Raw genomic sequence first — 18,619 nt, 5'->3', positions numbered from 1 at the left:
TAGGTGCCACACCTGCTGGCATTTTCACTGGGATGAGTTGGGTGAAAATAATTGCAGAGGTTCTTGGTTTATAGGAGGAAAAATCTAACAAGTTAAAGGTTAGTATTAAGTCAGGATGCGTTTGAAATTGTGCTTTATAGGCTTAGAGCTCATCAAAAATGTTCTTTACAGCTGATGGCTTCAGCTGAGGTGTTGTTATGCAAAAGTTATTAATGATTCAGAGAGTAAACGTCTTGCAGGTACAACAGGTACATTTTGGTGCAAACTGCAGAATAGGTTTTTTTTCTTCATATTGCTCAATACTAACAATTCCAAAGCTGTTTCTCATCATGCCTGCTGCATTCATTGAATGTGCATTTGCAAACACCTCAGGCTGGGAGAGAGGCATTGTCTCCCTATGATTCATTGCTGCTGCTGCACATATGTACGTCACTACCACTGGGTGCCCTGGCCACCTCTCTCCAGAGGGGCCAAACGCCACGCTTCCAAGACAGAGAGGTTAATCAGACGAGCTACTAGAATGTTAAACAGTTTTTTTAACTTCTCTGCTTGTTTCTTTTTAATTCATAATCCAGCTATAGTGCAATACCATAAAATAATGAAAAAGATGACACTTTTCTTCTTAAGTGACTCAGTATATCTGTTCAGCAACCTTTTACAAACCCCTGTCATTAGTCCTTAACAGTAAATCCATTTCACCCAGACATTCAGCTCAGGAAAATTAAGTTCCAGACATCCAGTGTAATGGGCAAAGTGGCTTAGCAAGATACCGTGCACGTAAAGTAAAAACATCCAATCTGAGAGAGAGAGCAGAGGAGAAAATTTGATTTTTATAAATGTCACCATGGAGTAAAAGGTGATTTTTTTCTCTCAGAATAAGTACCATCCTTCAGAAGTCACACATTATCTGTGTACATTTCAGAGGATCAGAGCATAATTTGCAGCCAGCGCAAAATTGTTTCTCCTATAGCCTCCCCACTTTGTCGCTCTTCATGCTCCGTGCTGCTCCAGGGGAGGTGTCAGGTCCCATCATGAGAAACACATGTTGCCTGACACAAATAGAAAACACCGCCAGATGAGAGACGGACTGCTCGTGGTCAACTCACATCACCTCATTTTCAAATCACTGTCCCCTGAACAGATCACTGCGAGAGAAATCCTCTATTGTGACGCCACACCGGAAAAGACTTGGGCTTAAATTATTATCCCATTGTTTCCTCAATTAGAGCGAGTCTCTCAGATGATTGGATGAGATTTAATGAATCGTCCTGGGAAATTAGGATGCTTCCATATGACCTTTCATTTTGACCTTTTTGTGGGGTGGGAACACAAAATAGCAAACACTGAAAGCTACTTCTGGGAAAATATTTCGCTATTAGATTTACAAATCCTCCACAGCAGGGGATTCATTAACTGATCATTTGATTATCTGTTTGAGAACTGTTAAGGGAAGGGGGCATGTGCTTCTCTCTGAACTGCCCCTTCCTAAATAATTGGACAGTGTTTCCCGGTGTCATGTTGTTCCTCATACTTCTGGTGTTCTGCTCGCCTTTGACAGACAAAATTTTAATTATCAAAGTCACTCTTGCTGTTTAAGTGAGCATAATTGAACTGAAGAGTTCAGGGCTCCACACTTAGACCAGCACTTAACCTCAGTCCTGCAGCTCAGGTGTCCTTCTGGTTTATAGTCCAGTGATATAACCCGTTATAAAAACACCTCTAATAGAAGTGAGAGTCTGGCCTTTCATCTTACAAAAAGAAAGACATTGAAAATTTTATAGAAATGGCATTTCTTGCTTTACAGTTCACAACAAAACAACACAAAGTGCAGCCCACTTGATACACGGGTAATTAAATATACGATCATTTAAGGCCAAACTTATCTGTAAATTATGCATCTGCAGGTCAGTGTCATCCAGAGTTTAGCAAATGCTAAATTATTCAGGGGAGTTAAGCTGCTTTAAAAAGATCTGTTTTGATGCATGTTTCAGAAATATAACAGACCTCTGAAGATCGTGAAATGATCCCTTTGTGAAAAATTAAGTCTGAGGCAGCTGGCTTTCTCAGGCTTCTCCTCTGGTTTGCATGCAACTTAACAGTGTGTATGTAGACCGCATGAGACCGTATGAAGCCAAGCTGTCCATCATGCATCAAAACCCCCAAGGGCCATGCTGTCCATACCAATCTAGCATGTGTAGGTCTGAAGGTGCAAAGACAGAGGCTTCCTTGACACTTGTTCACACAGTGAATGCCCATCTTGTCACACGCAGGCTGTCATCTGACAAAAATACTTAAAACACAGCCCATGATTTACAGTGTAATTTCAGCGTTTCAGTCATCAGATGTCAATAAAATGCTTTCTTTGTCTATTTAAATGCAGTGTCAGAAGTAGGGAGCTGACAAACAACTGCATATTAAATATTTTTTGTTGCTACTGGGTACCTGTAGAGTAGCACTGAGAAACAAATCAAAAAAAGTTAGAGAAAATGCTGTTAGCAACCATGTTTTGAAAAGGAAGAATAGTTACCTTCTGATATCAGAGCTGGCATACCTGGTTCTTACTAAATAATCAGAGAGGAAAATTGTAAATGTGATTCAAATGATACATCTCCTGTATGTCTAAAACTTATGTTAAGTTTTAACATCCTCCTTAATTTAATCGAAAAGCTAATTATCTAAAAAGGATAGCAGACATTTAGATAATACAATTTGCCTATAGATACCATATGACATGCATAAAATTAAAGAATGAGTCTTGGGTTTCACAGTATCTTATTAACAAGTAACATAAAAACACCAAAACTGTGCGCTAGCCGTCACTCTTTACTATCTGACGCCTCTGCTCTGTCTGTGACGCTCAGCAGCTCAAGCCTGTTTGTTCCTCTGAAGGCATAAATCTTTTCAAATGGGTCACAAAGACATAGTTTCATTTTTTTTAAAAGAGATCAATAATTTTCCAGAACAGCTGGGTGCTGTAGTTTTTAGCAAAGGTTACCCCAACAGGAGTAAATGTTGCATTTGTTCAGCAGATGCGTTTGCTGTGGTAGTTACTGTTTACAGCGCCAGGGTGGTGTCTGTAGCAAAGAAAGAACATGCCAGTCTGTGCAACTGTGTGACTTTATGTGCTTTTAGCTTTTCATCACCTTTCTTCTCTAAATGGAACACATGTGCCACTTTTTGTATGACAAAATAGTTAAAAAATTGTACCTTTTTTTTCAATACATTGGTTTGAAAACACATGAATAAAGCAGGACAACAGGTGTTTTCATTTATAGGCCGCTTAATCTTTTCATGTACAGCATAATATGTGCAACCTTAACGCTCAAATTTAAAGATTTTGCTGAAGTTTAACTTGTGATTTCCCCATTCAGCCCTGATGCAGGATGCCTATAGCACCAATCAAAATGAAATGTTCTCAGCTCCCACATTCATCGAGCACTTTATAATAATAATGGTCATTAAGGATGTTGAGTGAGATGTGGGAGCATGTTCTCCTCATTACGCTATGTCCATAAAATGGGATATATTTTACAAAGTTGTCTCTGTCGGGAAGTGCTAAATGTTCTGCTTCTGTGCATGATTTCCTGTTATTAAGCGATATTTTATTTAAGTGATTCGTGACATACAGAAATAAGGTTTTACTCAAAGGCAGACCAGCTCAGTGTGATAAAAAAAAAAAGTAGTCTCAAGAGAAATCTAGGTCAAAGCCATTCTTCCAAAATTGTAACCCACTTTTCTTTGCTTTTTGATAAGACACTTTGACCATAATTGTCTCTTGGGGCCCCTTAATCTGAACATATAACTCTGATACTGTCTTCCACCGTGTGCCCACGTGGTTGAGTTGTGAGTCATTTAAAATTGAGCGATTCTGTCACATTTTAATGCAGCTGTAAAGTGTGACCAGTGGCGGGAGATTGAAATAACTTTCTGCCTCCGTTTAGGATGATTGATAAACATCATATGCATTGACAGTGACAGGTCAAAGTGACAGAAAAGAGCCAGAGAAAAGAAACATTTTGTTATTTTAAAGTTGTCTCTGAGCGTTAAAGACCTTAAAAGTCTTTTCTACACAACTACCCTCGTTCCATGTAACAGTCTGAGGCATAAAGGCTGAAATCACTGAATGGGTTTGGTCCTGTCTTCATGAATATCTGTCACACTGATCTGTAAATGGTTAGCTCAGATATGTTTACATAAGGGCTCTTTATCTGCATTAAGATGTTCAAAAAAGTGCAAAATGTGCTGATTAAAATGGTTCTGTCTGCTATTACATAATATTTGTTTTCTTGTTTGACATTTTAATGTATAAGGCGAAGACGTTCCTAGTTTAAGATCAAATCCGTTTTGGAAAATGTGAGATTTATTTATTGTCAAGCGGAAGGCTAATAAGACGAGACTGCCCGGTTGCCTTATTCAACCAAGCGTGCTCCCTTCCACTTATTTTCTCTCTTTAGTGTGTTTTCTTTCAGCCTATAGCAGCTGCACTATGTTATATTTCAACACGAGGAACAGCGTCATAGCAGCGATGCACATCTACCACCACGCAGCAGTAACTAGTTCAGTCCACACATTTCAAAATGCGCGTTTGACACCAATTATCTCAGAGCTCGCTTCTTGGCCTTCTTTTGTCAGAGATCGAAAGATGTGATGTTGCCACTCTGGGTGGTAACGGCTTCCTCAAACTCCCTGCAAGTTGCCAGTTTGCAAGAAAGTCTCGTTAGCCCGATATATGTGTACAAACGGGGCGTCCTGCTGCCGCTTCATGTCGTGTGCAACAAAACCCTGAGTCCCCTCACACGCTGGGCATTCGCCATCTTAGCGCACATAATGGATGTCCTCCACCACATTAGACAGGACGGAAAGCCAGTGAAGATGCAGTTAAATCAGCTGTGTTGGTGCAGGATGAGATGCACTGTTGTTTTTCAGGATGTGCATTTTTAAAATAGTCTAATGAGGAAAAAGTACCGTGTAGTTGTGTTGTATATTATGATGGAGCAGCAAATGGGGGACTATCTCCACCACAAAAATACACTCCTGATTTTGGTGTGTATCACATTAGAGGGTGATTAGGAGAGTGTCTGTCCAATCAAAACATGCTGCACATAACTGTGCTCCTTATCTGTGTATGTCGTACCCCTGAGTAAACCGAATGACTCATCCTTTTCTGTTTTGCTGGTTAAGATGAGAAGATGACTGAGAAGTTTCTACAGGAAGCTGGAAAGTATTCCTCTTCCCTAATTGTTTTCGTAGGTGTCAGTGTTTCCTCCTTGGTTTCTCTCTGATCCTTGGTGAGGAGCTAACAGGCACTGATCACACAGTGGCAGCAGGCCAAAATCAGAAATGAGACAATCACGGCAGACAGTGGCACTCAGGGAAAATGTGAGAACAGCACAAGAAAAGAAATTCATTCTTTCTTTGTATGAAAATGAGCACAACACAGTTCCCTTAAACAGCAAAACTGAACTCTAAAATGGCTTTTAAGACAAGTAAACACACCCCTGTAATGCTATACGGCTGAAACAATGTGTGTTGTTACTGTATAGTGAATAATATGTTTTTAATAAATATATCGTGGTGCTGAGAGCAATAACCGTGTCAGAGCATCATTGCTGGAGGGAACCTTGCTCTTTGTGATTAATTCAATTGAGTGGCTGTAATTTAAAAGCTTCCAGAGCTCAGCATCAATCTACCGCACTAGTCGAATAAAACTAATGTAATGAATCAATCAACAGAGATCCGCACATTAATCTGGAGCGCTCCTCTGTCAGAAACCTTTCAACACCAGGCTTAAACCCCTCCAGAGGAAGGGAGAGAGTGACTGTACAGTATGCGTGATTAGAGATGGAGAAGTCACATACAGTATGCGGGAGACCGAGAGGAGGAAGATGCAGGTACAGTATGGCGAGCAGTCGGACACGCAAGCCGGTCTTGTCTAGTAAATTCATTAGTTTGAGTGATTGGACGACTCAAGAGTGACATCGTGACAACGCAGAGGCAGCTGCCAGACGGAGGAGAAGGTGCCAGGAACTGTACTGTCCTTCACTGTGCCCCCTTTATCCAGCGATGATGGGAGGTCATCCAAACATTTAGCAGTACAGAGGATCTGATGTAACTGTCCCTGGCGCTGTTAACGTAGGAAGAAAACACACTTTGACGCAGGGAGCACAAAGAAATCAGTTGTACGGCTCGAGTGGGAAAAGCGAGACGACACCTTGTGACAGATGTATTCTTCAGATTATCTCCAGGACGTTCTGCAATCAGAGTTTTATGAAGCCACGTCACAGAGCACAGACACCAGCGTTATTGCTTGAGAGCGGAGAGAAATCAGAAGCTATAAAACAATATATCAAACATGTTTAATACAGAAAGTTTCACATTGTTTTTCCCCTCACAAAACTATTTCCAGTACATAATCTTCTTGCGACATTGCTGTTTTTCACAGAGATTATAGAAAAATGTCATCTAATGTCACCTAGTTTCATCAGTTTATACATATTTTAACTGTGAACAAAATAGACACTGTGCAGGATGTTTTACAGTTGAAAAATATACTCTTAAGTCCTCTTTGGTTGGAATTTCTGGTAATTCTAAATTGCATTTTCTTCTCAATAATTGGCCGACATACACTGACAAAAAAGATGTACAGTTATATCTAGTGTTGCATCATTCAACATCAGTATTATGCTTTGTCAGACACATTAAAATCCTTCACTAATTTGAGCTACGCAAAGTCTATGTATTAAATGGATTTCCTAGCAAGATATTTTTTCACCAAGAATGTTCTGAAAAAGTTCTAATAATGTTTTCAGTTGGACTTCTGACATTTTTTTAAATGTAGGATAACATTCTCTAAAGTCACAAAAACATTTGAATGTTTCACTGAGAACGTCCTTCCTTTATTATTTTGTCATATTTTGTATTAATGTGGGAATTTTTTGTACTATTTAATATGAAAGATGCTCAGAATAAGATGGCAAAATGTTCTAATTTTGTTAATATATCACAATAGATGAATGCTTTATTATCTGAGGCCTCAACAAATTCTCGAAAACGAATTTTGAATATTGGTTTAGGAATGTTCTTCCTTTGTTATTAAGTAACATAATCTGTAGCCCTAAGAACATCCTGGAAACTTTTGTTTGAAATTGAATTCTAGCGTTTTCTTTAAAATATTATTTGAACTTGATGTAAGCTGGTGTTGTGGGAACTTTTACTGGATGCTGGATCTACACTGGCAGCACCATGACAGAACAACTGGAACCTTTGACTTCTGCAAACTAAATGCAAACATGAACTTACTTTCGATTTCCAGAACTGAAAATTGGGAATAACCATGAGTCATGTTGTAGGGAAATCTCTTTGTTCTTCATCTTACCAAGAAAACATTTCAAACCCCTTTCCTGAAACTATATTATCATGCAAATTTTCTCAGAACAGCTACAATATATGTATGATTTCTTAAGGCCTTCCTAATGCCTTGCTTCTGGCTGCCCTTTTACAACCCACAAACTGAAAAGCTGCTTGTATCTGCAGCGTCCTGTACTGCTAAAGGATAAAAATTGCTTTCTGTTTATGTGCTCTAAATTGCAACTGCAGGCTCTTGTTATGCAGCCAAGCACACTGACCTTGCGAGAAACTTTGCATCCTGATATGTTTAAGCTCGGAGGATATGCGTGGCCTTCACACAGCCACCGCCTGAGCTTGTCATGTTCTCCTCTCTATACATACTGCCTGCGTTCATCCACTGTCTCTGCTTCAGCTGCTTTGGCAGACCTCAACACACCCTCCCGCTGATGCGTCGACGCTACAATCAGTGGCCTGTTTTGTTTTGCTCCATCCAGATTTATCTGTGTCAAGAGCGAGACCTCTGCAGCCCACGTTGCGCTTCCTTTTGTCCGACTGCTGCATCTTAACCGCTCTGTTGGTCTATTTTTACTGCTACACACCCCACTTTTGGCCTGTCTTAGCGTCAAGTTTTGAATCCTCTGTGAGAATTAAATATCCTCTTTCTGTAGATGTACCAGTTTCAGTGTGCTTGCTAACACTGACCGCTGCATGTAGTCTAAGCCGCTTACCACATCCTGTCTCAACCTCCAAATCTGCTCTTTGTTGGAAGATTCACATTATGCCGTCTTCCTAATCTTTACAAAAGCCTCTCCAGTATCCTCAAAATGGATATCTTTGCCATATAGTGCTTTATTTAAATTTTTTTTTACCTTGTTTACCTCAACAGTCATTTCTTCTGTAAATCTCTCAGTCATGAGCAAGAGCTGAAAATCACCTCAGTAAATGATCAGGACGCAGCTTTTAAATGTGATTCTCCACTCTTATTTTGCACTTTTTGAGCTTAACTTCATTCTCTAAGGTATGTAAGGGGTTAATTTCCTCTCCCTGCTCTGTTATTTTTGCCAATTTGACAGCCTACTTTGCACAAAGCGAGATAATTCTAATTTGTCTGATAGACACAGTGTTTTCCGCATGAAGCAGTAAATAAAAATAATATGCCACATGGAGTAAAGGTGAGATTTGTCTTTGTTGCCTTATCTCTGTCGAGACAGCAATTTAGATTGGCTCGCATGATTCCTTGCAATTAACTTACCTCTAAAACTTCACTAAGTGCTCTACGATGGCAGAAGGTTGAGATTGCGTTGGAGTTTTTCCCCGCAGCAGGATTCGAAGATGTAAAACGAAGAAATTAATTAAATCTCAGGTCATTATATTTGAGTACCTGCAGTTTCGTAGCTAATTGTTGTTTTCGGTTTTACATGCTAATCTGTAAAGCTTCTTTAATTACCTTGCGTCTGCGTTAAAGCCTGTTTTAAAGTATTTATCTTGGCGCAAAAATGCCACTTCAATTTGAAAAGCAAATATTCCTTGATCAGAGCTAGAAGACTACACTCAAGTATGCCAAGAACTTTCAGTGTGATTACCGAATTGCTCTGTGACCAATGTTTGCAAGCTGTGTTTTGTAATTAGTGTTTTCTTTCCTCCTTCTGTCAATCCTTCCTGATGTGTCCAGCTCACTGGGCTGTGCATTTAACTCCCACGCAGGCGATTGTCAACTCAGGTGGGCTTCCCCAAGCTCCTTGACCTCTCTCAGCACCGGCGAGCATGAATTTCATTACCCACAGTTATGTAAACACTAATTAGATGGGGGATTTGGATATGGGCACAACACCAATCTTTCACTCTGCACTGAGCTGGAAGCCATTACTCTCCATGACACTCCAGTTTGCTGTTTTATCTCCTCTGCTACACGTGTTGCATGTATTTCTATCCTGCTCGCAATAATGCATACTTAACAATACAGCAGAAAACAAGAGCGGAGACTTAATATATGCAGCCATCTGCCTGATTGAGTCGTGTGATGTAACAGTGAGCCTCGGGGTGGGAATAGTTTAGTTTGACTTGGGTTGGCAGTGACTTTCAAACAGGGCAGAAGGAAAAGGAGCCTAACTAACCACAAGTAGGTTGTATGTAGCTGGAGGCGATTCACACAATGGCAGTCAAGATGCTGCTTTGTAGCACTGCTACTCACTGCCTGTAACAACAAGTAAAGAATCCCAAAGTGGCATCTGTTGTCTCTTCTAAATGATCTGTGACCCTGAAACATCATGTTTTGTCTGAGTCGTTTTGGAGTCAGGGCAGGTTTGCAAAATGTGCAAAGAAAACTGGAGTAAATTATCCACAAATCTTTGTTCAGGAGAAAAAAAACAACCTCTTAGTACACGTGAGAATTACCACAGCGGATGTGATGTCTGGTTTCACTTTGAGGTGCTTCTTTGACGTCATTGTGTGAAGGTGTGTGTTCTGTATTTTCATGACAGACTATAGGATGCTTTCAGAGGCTCTATAGAGCACCCTCTCAGAAGAACTTCTCACTTCTGCCATTTTGATCATCTTAAGAGCTTCCTTCAGTCGCTGGTGAATCCAAAATGGCAACAGAGCCGCGGGAGTCCCACGTTTCAAAACCTCCACCTCACGTCTAACCTCTAAGTCTGAGTGAGTGTGGACAAAATAACAGAAACACCCAATAATATCAAGCACGTATGAGGGAGCAGCGTCACGCTTTGCTTTGAAAACAGATTCGAGACTTCTTTAGATGCTGCCACAGTCTGAAACTGTGTTTATTGAATAGAAGAAATTCCCTCTTTGAAGGGGGATGGAGGTGGAAATCTGCTTTCCTCACTGAGATTCAAAACTCCCCATAAAGGTTCATTGATGTTTCGATTTTATTCATTGCTCAGGGGTGCAGATTTTAAGCTTCTTCCACCAGGTTTTTCTTCTTTGTGCACAGGCGTTGGATAAAAGTGGTTTCTGAAAGGCAGCTCTGCCATACATTCAGGCTGTGAATGCTGAAGGTCACAACCTAGAGTTTTCTTAGGAACAACGGAGGTGCCAGTTCAATTTAGTGGTCACTTTAGTGATTCCAGACTGCACATCCGAGGCACTTAATCACTGTACTTTAAAGTCCATTTATGACCGGTGCTCCTCTCCGCTGATGCACTTTGTCCACACTGATGATTTCTGAAAGTCTGGCAGTTGACTCATGTTGTGTGGCCAACATAGATTCCACAGTTCAACAATAATGATGCTTAAACCCCAAGATCAAATGTAGCTTTAGAAACCAAGCGTGTTTGAGTAGTCTGAACCTGAGACGCTCTTGTGAAAATTCTTCTAAATTGTTTCACTTACTCAAACTCTGGGGCATGAGAGGGGGAAAAAAGCGGAGTTTAAATTTACATATCAAAGCAAGGAGGCTTCAGGGTCCCTGCATAGATGTATGTGATCCATATTATTTATAACTCAGGAATGTCTCCTGGGTTCCTGATGCTGTTAGGCATCTGTCAAGCAACAAGAGAGGACAGTTGGGTGAATGTAGCTCGCAATTACCGACTGCTGTACGATGCGTGACCAACATTTAATCACGCCGTCGATCAGAGAACTTGTGGGGAACAAAGCAAACCGGATGACAGGAGTCACTTTGAGGGGCGCAGGACTTTACATGGCTATCACTGTTTCTTCTTTGCTACAACATGAGTCTGATCATACAGGGATGTTTAGCATGCCGGTGACAATGACACTCTGTTAGCAATAAGTGACAGTGGCCCTGAGGATGAGTGCAGCAAGGTGACTTCTGCCCTTTTGCTAATAAGCACCTCTCCTCTGGCTCATTCAACCACACTGACTGATCTATGAGTTGCTCCTGTTGAATGCTGCCAGAACAAAGTCACTGTTCCCTGGTGGATTGCTTTGAACCTATTCAGGGTGCGATGCTCAGCGCTGAATATGTCATACAGGAGAGTGAATGCAACGAGTGCAACGGCGTCCCCTCTTGCAGATGCAGATGAGCATCAAGCACAAATAATGGGCTAATGGATTGTTCAGTTAGACCAGCAGGAAAATGTAACATCTCCATAGCTGGAATAAATTCATCAGCTTGTAAAATTATGGTTTAAAAGCATCCAAACAGCCAAAACACAATTTAAGTTCATCTCTAAACTTGCACTTTGTGTCACTGACTCGGAACCATCATTTACATCCTGACTTGCGGCTCCCACTCAGCGCTTTTCCAGTTGCAATCAGAATTGATTAAGAGCTTTTGAATTTCACTAGACAGATAAAATGTCTACAAATCATTTTTGAAATATCAGTGGTGCATGACACGCAGCCCACCAGGGAGACAACAGCACTTCCACAGCGTCTTCAGTGCCTCATCGAAAAAGACAATTTGTCACTTGTCAGGGCACGTATTTAGTTTGAAACAATTTCCCTCTGTATTATTTTCTTACATTCCCCATGGTCCGTTGCCATCAAATCAACTGGCATCAAGTTGAATAGCACTTAGCGGCTAAAAGCCCTCTCGTCTTTGAAGGGTACGCCATCAAGGAGTGATGATTTCTTTTCATAAGCCACATTTTCACACAAAACGACCACTCGTCATTAAACTGCGCTCAAAAATACACGAAAAGTATATTAAATCGTGCACATCCTTTTTAGCTATTACTGTGCTTTTTCCCCAAAATTATGTCTGATTGACCAATTTCTACATCCTTCCTGCAGTGAACAATTCCCCAAAGGAATTAGTGGCTGTCTGCATTCATTAAGCTCAGTATCAGTCTAATTATGTGCCAATGTGCACCTACGGGCTAATTAAGGGGGGGATCAATAAGGGCCCTGGATGCCCCTCACGTAGGGGCCCAGCGCTCAGCCCCCTCATTATTGGAGCTGCACCGAGGCTTCAAAGAGGATTTCTCAAGCTCTACCCGAGGGGCTGGATGACACATTAGGCTGCAGGTTTGGCAAAACTTGGTGTTTCTGCTCATCTCTTTCTTTTTGCTGTGTGTGTGTGTGAAGAACACCGCCGGCTATAGAGGAAGACGACAAGCTATTTAAAGACACTCCACAAGTCATGAAGCCCAGTGGAGTTTTAACATGATTATGAGGTGAAAGACTATAAGGACCTGTGGCAGCACAAATTTAACCATCTTGCGTATGAGCTGCTCATGTAGTGTAACTGTTTTGTTTCTGCCTGCTGAATTTAGATGAATGCGTCAACCACTATTTTAAGGAAAAGGCTTATTAGCTTTCTTGTGGAGGACTTGATTAATCGTCTGAACCCCAAGCGGTTTCTGTGCTCTAAAAAATTTATCCCAACAGTTTGTATCAATCTTTTCGACATATAGCAACTCCAGTGAAATTATGTTCAACTAACAAACTTCATTGAGTGGCATGAATTAGGTTTTCCTTTGTAATGAAAGATATTTTTAACTGCCAGATTATGTTAAAATAGACGAGAAGACATGAAAACCTGAACTCAAGGTGACCAAAAAATAAGGTATGCAGCTAATTTTATTAAGTTATCTCAACTTGAATTTTGTTTTGGATCATTAAAAGCTGAAATCTAAGTTTAAAGTACTTATAATGGTAAATTGATGAAATTATTGACATAATGTCGATGCCAGGCCAAAAAAAACAATGTTTGCAACTTAAAAGGTTTATCTAAATCAGTAGATTAGATGTCTGTTGTATTTTTATTAATCTCTACACATTTAATAAAGTTGTGGGAAGAGGTTTGGTCTCTTTAAATACTTTTATAGGGTGGCATTTTCTTTTATTTACTTATACTCACATCACATTTTAACTTACTGTGAGCTCATTTATTACCACAATATAAAGACCCAAAAACAGCACGATCATGGATAGAAATAGATAACTAAAAGATGTCTTTTCTGCAGTGTGATGTAGGAAAAATCATTAAAAAAAAGAAATAGAGTGAAAGTTACATTTTTTTCTTAGGTTATGTAATGTTTTGTAAATCAACATATGCAACATTTGCCCGCAGGTGTTACTAGTACTGGGAAAATATGAGCTCCACATACTATAGACCATTAATGAATTACATTTTTAATTTGTTCCTTTATATGTGTTACGGTTTTAAACAGAACAGATGTTGTTCGGTGCAGATTTAACTGATATTTCTTGCTCTCCAGCACATCTGAGTCAGGTAGCATGTCACTCTGAGGTGCGATAGTTCAGCTGTTAATAAAGTCTAAGGTGACCTTAAACGTGGTGACAGGTTTTAATGAATCTTCTCATTAAGAATCTTATTTTTTCTGGCTTGAAGCATGCTAGCATTACCTCTACCCATCTGTGGGGCAGGAAATGCACAGACATGCTGTAGGGGGCAAATCCAGAGTGAAGAGGAGACTGAACAAGGTGGTTAGAGGGCTGAGTTCAGTATTTTAAATATATGGAACCAAGAGTCTTTAGCTGCAGGTCCAGAACATGCAGATGGTTTTCTCGAGGTTACTGCCATCTGTTACAGGTATAGCTGCCATCAGAAAGCATGTTTGGCAGTTCAGTGTTAATGAAGCACATATGGATGACGAGTGTGTCACTGCAGTGGTTTGAGATGGCGCCTTCCAAAAGATGCAATAAGGGCTGGATTTAGAGAGTCACTTATCCTGCAAATTAACAAAATGACTTTTTAACCAAATCTAAGGTAAGAAATAAGTCCATTTCAGGATGATGGCTGTGGTAATAGAGGAATCACTTTTGTACAAAGTGCCTGATTTCAAAGAAGTGTAAGAAAGCCATTAGGCAAATTGTGTTTAGCTGAAAAGCACAAAAAACGGATAGAAAGCGTCATCATCACTCAGTTCATTAATCTCTGTTGAGTAGGTTGACAGGAACTGAACAAGATGGGGGGATAAATTATTGTTCAGAACTAAGGTGTGGATTGAAGTTTTCCAAACTCAGGCCAAACTTTAATGGTAGTAGTGGAAACCAGGTTGTTTTTGAGGGGTTGTTGCTAGAGGTACGGACCCGTACCCGTAGCCTGTGGACTACGGATACGGCACTTGCCATTTGCCAATCAGATACGCGAGATCTGGTCACGTGACTCCCTGTAGACGCTAGCGGTACGGACCCGTAGCATCGGTACTACAGGTATGGACCCTAAACCTAACCCTAACACTAACCCTAACCTTAACCTTTGCTTACCTTTCAACAGTTTGCAGTGGTTAGCAGCTTCTTGACTCGCAAGACTCGCGTACGGGTCCGTATCTGTCTGGCAAATGGAAAGTGCCGTATCCATAGCCCACAGGCTACTGGTACGGGTCGTATCTGTAGACACTACCTTTTTGAGGCTGCTGTGGGACGCTGGAAGTAAATTCCAAGGTGCAGTCAGTTTTATGAAGACAATTTCTTAGTATGAACTCAGGGTGGGTAGTTGTGACCAGACTAAAGCTTGACTTATACTTAGGTATAAGCCACGTGCATCATAACATAACCTGCTGTCCACCCCCATAGACATGTAATTCAATATTAACCACACTGACCACTTAAACCCTCATTAGTCTCCTTGGTAGTAATGATTTGCACAAATATAATGATTTTGCTCAACAAAATGTATTGTAACGGACTGAATTTCATGTTAGAAACGTGTTGAGTTAAGTTAAAGACAGTTGAGGAGTTATGGAGTTACGTGAGGTCAGTGAAGGCACCGTCTGGGAAGGAGTGAGATTATCGTTATTGTGGACATGTTCTGGCTGTATTCTCACGTGTGTGGAAGAGTTTTTTTGGCGGAAAAACACAGGACGAGAACTGAGGTTAGACCCTGTTGTTGTGTCGCTGGTGTTGGCTACGGCCTACAGTAGCTTGTGTTAAGCTGTTAATAAAGTCCATGAAAAGTTGGGAAACGTCTCGTAGCATCACTTAGAGGAACGCTACAGTATGCATTAGACTGTAACTGTATCTAGCATACTCCAAATGCAAATACAATATACATACATTGTTCTTTTGTTTTTAAACCTCCACCAAACTGTCTAAAGAGTCAGTAGATTCCAACAGCTTCACTGTTTATTGCGTTTCAGTAATTTTGGTAAAGTTGTAAAATTTTTTCGCTTAACTCCAGCATGATTCACTTTATTTTAGTTGCGATTGTTTGAAATGCATGAAGAAGCTTAACTGCGACATAGAAACACCACTTCAAATGAGCATTTTGATGGCTGTAACTGCAGAGTGACGTGATTACTGTATTGTTAATGACATTCTGCTTGGATTCAACGCACAATAAAAAAAAACAGCCTTTTTTATTGATGCAGTAGCTGTGGTTGGAAATGTTACTTACTCAGGAGTAATGATTAAAGTTAGAAAGCACTAAACTGTTTCCAGACATGAGCTGTAAATCTAATCCAAGTAATCCAATTTGGCCAATGAAGACAATTTTTAGGGGAGAAAGGGCAAAGGATTGGAAATATATAAAAGGAGATCATCTGCACAGAAGGAGAACATAAACCTGAGTATTGAGTTGTAGGTCACCCAGGTTAGGCAGAGCGCATACACATTTACTGTACTTACATGTGTAGATTGCTGGACAACGCTGTGTAAAAATGTACTTCTGCTCACATTCATCGATGCATAAATCTGTGTGAAGACAGCTGGAACTGTCAGATGTGGGTGAAGCAGATGAGTCATCTCAAGACACGTTACATGGTCGGGTCAAGGCCTTACAAAGCAGTGGAGATAGCGGGTGTCCCTGGCGTGTCCTGACCCGAAGATGAAAAGGCTTCCATTGGTGTGTACAGATACAACTACCGAAGCCTTGCACAGCAGGAGAATCCAATTAATAAAGAAAATATTTTTATAGAAACCCAAATTGGTATAAAGTGAAAAAACGGTAGCGCACTTCACCCTATCAAGGACGGTTTCCACAAAGAGAGCGAGAAGACAGAGTGTAGCTTCTAATTACTGACAAACTCGTGTCTTCTTAATTTAAAAGAGTGTTTGGTCTTTTATAATTCTGGTTGGAATTGCCCGTCTGACTGAATGAAAATGTTAAGACCTTCAAAAAATGCTCTTCAAATCCTAAGGAGTACGATGCGATTATTATAACAAAACAAAACAAAACAAAAAAACTACCAGCTGTTGATAAATTAGCCTTGAATCATTCGGTTACTGTTCTGACAAAGTTGTAACGCAACTTCTTGGAGGTTCTGGCTCGGCGGAGGACTGGGTGTAACCGATGATGTCACTGCGATGAGCCCCCACCGTGCTGCTGAACACCAAACTGAGGGACGACCTCTGGAAGTTGCCATGACACCAGGCGCTACCCGGCCCCGTCTGCTTCCAGCATTCAGCATGGAGCCTCTCCAGCACATGCACACTTGCACAAACACATGCATGATCATAACCCCTCACACACACTCACACACACCCACACACACATGGTGGTGTTGTGGTTGGAATGATATCTCAAGGACTCTCCTCTCCGTGCCATGCTGGGTCTAGGAAGCAGGCCAGGTTTCGGGGAGCTGAACTGCTTCAGTCGTGTCAACTGGACGGAGAGGGGGTGCACTTCCGGGAGACGACGGCTACGTTTCCTGCTCGCCTGCTGTGTCCTGGCTCCACAGAACTGGGTAACACTTGCCACAGCAAGACGTCTGAGCACATAATTACCCTTTACCCTCTTTTGTCACGTTTAAAATGAGAAGATGCAGCAAAATAGCTTTTTACGCTGCATGTCTTTTTTCCTTGCAAAAAGAAAAAAAAAAACATAAACAGATGATGCAGTTTGTCTTCCGGCCTCTCAGAGTGTGAGATGCCATGCGGTGCAGGCAGTAGTTTGGGAGCAGCAGGTAGCTGTGAGGCATTGCTCATCGCCAAATGGTGTTTCTGTCCCAACCACGGCAGATCAATAAGAGCTCTGACCTCAACTGTCAGCCAACTAAACTCTGCTCACAAGGGGACGCTCATCTCCCTCGTGAGGATGTACAGGATGTAATCTACAAAAGTGCGTAAGCCTATCTGCTAGGTCATGTGGGGTTTTATTGGTTTTAAACGAGCAGCCATGGGTTAACTTAGACAGACACAAAGCTGTTATTTAGCAGGATATTTGCCAACGTGATGGATCTGTAGGTTCACTGTATGCTCAGGGAATATGTTCAAGCCTCTTGTATGCCTTTTTGACACGTGACGGTTTGAAATTCCTCCTCTGCATGCTCAGTCACTTCTCTTTCTCCCTGCAGAAAGAAGACATCACTTTGTAAAACATGGAAAAAGCGGAATTTCTTTGAAGACAATACACAGAAAGGCATTTCTTTGAATCCTGAACAAACGTATTAAAATACCTTCTCTCTCCTTCAGCCAAGTAGGTCAAAGAATTTTATGTAATAGCACAACGACTATAAATACACAAGCAAACTGTCAGCAGCTAATCACGTCTGATTTATGCCAGGATGGTGCTGATGAGATTATTTTGCTCTCCTATATGCGGGCCTCCAGCGCTCTCACCTCTTCTGTGATGCTAACAGGTCAACTTTGGGAGGGAGAAGAAGGCTTCAAGCCTCAGGCCAGTGTTTGCATGAATGAATGTCCTTTCTTGTTCATAGTGATTCATGGATCATGGTGGCTACCAGTCAGTAGGTATGTAGGCATGAGATGAATACCGATGCACGCACATGTTTCAAAACACAGCATTTAATCTGTGAAAAGAAAGAAGAAAAGAAACACTGTTATGTGTAAGAAGCTTTGAATATATTGGACAAATGCAATATTTTTATTGCACATGTGTTGTGCAAATAGTGCAACAACGTGCAGCTTGAATGGACTCTGTAGCTCTTTAAATAATGCAAACCACTGATCCTGTTAGAGTTGGTCCCTGCTAAGTGAACCATTAACAAGTTGTGTTCATTCATAAACAACACGAATGTCCAAAGCTGCTTAAAGTCTTTATTTATATCTCAGTCATTCCGTTTCGTGGCAGGATGTCTTTCCCACTGAAGACAGATGATAATGATCAAGTGTTATTAGCTGCATTTCAAAGGCATTTCATATTTTCAGAAGTAAAGTCTAAGAGGTGATGTGTTTTACGCATTCTCTCTGTATGAAAGCTTGTTTTTTCAACATCACGAAAGGAGTACTTACAAAAACTGTAAGGGCAGCTGCAGATGAATTATGAATGTCTTGGTAAAGGCAGGGGAGGCCAGATATGTCAGGACATAATCTTGTCCAGAATTCATATATTTTCCAGTGAAAAGCAATGTTTTTTTTAAAAGCTATTTAACATGTTCTTGTGGTGCTTCTATATGCTAGGGGACACTCAGTGAATGAAATA

This window comes from Acanthochromis polyacanthus, chromosome 20, assembly GCF_021347895.1.
Source record: "Acanthochromis polyacanthus isolate Apoly-LR-REF ecotype Palm Island chromosome 20, KAUST_Apoly_ChrSc, whole genome shotgun sequence".
In the NCBI taxonomy this organism is placed as follows: domain Eukaryota; kingdom Metazoa; phylum Chordata; class Actinopteri; family Pomacentridae; genus Acanthochromis; species Acanthochromis polyacanthus.
Note: the sequence above shows the minus strand (reverse complement) of the source record.